Source organism: Schistocerca gregaria, chromosome 8 (genome assembly GCF_023897955.1).
Source record: "Schistocerca gregaria isolate iqSchGreg1 chromosome 8, iqSchGreg1.2, whole genome shotgun sequence".
Lineage (NCBI taxonomy): Eukaryota > Metazoa > Arthropoda > Insecta > Orthoptera > Acrididae > Schistocerca > Schistocerca gregaria.
Window position 1 is genome coordinate 378,226,250 of NC_064927.1, and position 2,452 is coordinate 378,228,701.

Genomic DNA, 2,452 nt, shown 5'->3' on the forward strand with positions numbered 1-2,452 from the left:
GATGTTGGGGCGTGAGCGGAAGACGGCCTAACGGTGTGCGGGACCGTAGCCCAGCTTCATGGAGACGGTTGCGAATGGTCCTCGCCGATACCCCAGGAGCAACAGTGTCCCTAATTTGCTGGGAAGTGGCGGTGCGGTCCCCTACGGCACTGCGTAGGATCCTACGGTCTTGGCGTGCATCTGTGCGTCGCTGCGGTCCGGTCCCAGGTCGACGGGCACGTGCACCTTCCGGCGACCACTGGCGACAACATCGATGTACTATGGAGACCTCACGCCCCACGTGTTGAGCAATTCGGCGGTACGTCCACCCGGCCTCCCGCATGCCCACTATACGCCCTCACTCAAAGTCCGTCAACTGCACATACGGTTCACGTCCACGCTGTCGCGGCATGCTACCAGTGTTAAAGACTGCGATGGAGCTCCGTATGCCACGGCAAACTGGCTGACACTGACGGCGGCGGTGCACAAATGCTGCGGAGCTAGCGCCATTCGACGGCCAACACCGCGGTTCCTGGTGTGTCCGCTGTGCCGTCCGTGTGATCATTGCTTGTACAGCCCTCTCGCAGTGTCCGGAGCAAGTATGGTGGGTCTGACACACCGGTGTCAATGTGTTCTTTTTTCCATTTTCAGGAGTGTAACTCTAGAAGGTTTCATCTCCAAAGCGTGTCTGGAAAGTAAGTGCCTTCAGCATGAATGTAAATGTTGGCAGTTCCGAGCAACATTGATGGAATGCAGAATCATCTGTTGATTCTTTACGAAGCTACGAAATTCACTGCTATGGTTTAGTAATCGTTTAGCTGTGAGTGAAAGCTAACAGCAATGGCTTCGATACTCGTTACTGCCTCTAGATGCAAGATGTGTGCTTGAATTCCATTCTTATGGGAAAATGGATCCACAGTTACTCAAATTAATCAAAAATTGTGCCTAATTGATGCGCCTTTGAGGAAAAGTTAGAGAATGGTCACTCTGGTCTCAGGTTCGAATCCAGACTCCGGCATGGATGTGTGTGATGTCCATAGGTTATTTAGGTTTAAGTAGTTCTAAGTTCTAGGGGACTGATGGCCTCAGAAGTTGAGTCCCATAGTGCTCAGAGCCATTTGAACCATTTTTGAACCTGCATTTATCCATTCGGAGACGACTGGAATCTATCTTGAACGTCAGATTTTCCCTACACCGTATCAGACATAGTAAAGTGTTGTGTTTCTCTATGTTTCCGTATTTTTGTTCACCCCCCTGTATGTCTATAATACACTAAAATAAAAGCAGTAGGCTACACATTTGGTTTTGTCTTATTGATGACATTTACTATTATACTACACAGCTGGAAAGTCCTATTAATTCGCTTCCTTTGAACAGTTTCGTTTCTCTAGATGTGTGTTTCTTTGTTGTACGTTACCCGATGCGTCTTCTGAGTGGCATCTAGTACTGGCAGAGATGCGAAGGCCTCGATACTACATTAGCTCCCAAACGTCTTCTCCTGTCTCCGCCCAGCCCTCATTTAAGTTATTTAAATTCTGTGCTCTTGCCATTCTCCACACATTATAGACCTACTGGTTTTTCATGAGAGCTCAAGACACCCGGTCTTCAGTGTTGGCGGAGGGAGGCATCTGAAAGATGGGCGGTGGCATAACGAAGTACGAAATGGAAATTACGACTGCAGCCTTTTGTTTTATGTCCAGTCTTTTCCTGGAGCAAAAATTTACTTTTATTCGCCTTTGTGTTCGTTTCCCTGCCACTTCCCGGAATTTTGTCTTGTGCTCAGCCTTTGACGCAAGATATCAGTTTTTTACTCACTGTTGTTCTGAGAAATAAAAGAACATTTCTTTTGAAGTATGTGCTTTGCGAACAGATAATTTTCGTAGAATATCGTTAAACAAGAGTAAATTTTGTGAACTGGCGTTGCTGTTGGTAAGCATGACTCAAGGAACCGTTTTGTTCTAATTTTCAAATATTTACAACGTGCAGATGTTTATTAGCATCTTTCTTAAATCACAGGCATCACGTAACTCATAGAAACGGAAGCAGACCAATTGTTAAGTACTGACAGAACATTATTATTCAAAGAAAGGAAAGGACAAGCAGTGCATATGATTTATGTTAGTGAACTTCGTAATGATTTGTAATGAAATTGGGCATTGCATCACACTCTTTCTAATGAAGAAGTCGGCCCACCATTTTATGGAAAAATACGATCCAGCAAGTAAGATTTACGTCGTGCGTTTCAAATTTTAGAGCACTACAATACCCTCTACATACATACATTATTTTGCTACTGTCATTTATTCACGCATACATTATTTATTTAGTGTCCATATTATACCAAAATAACCGATCATTTTGAATGACTTAATAATAATTACCATATAAGCAATGTTTTCGTACTGAAAGGTCGCTGTCTGAGACCACTTTCAGTTCTTTTGTAGAGATTTGTCTGACAGATGCGTATATCAGC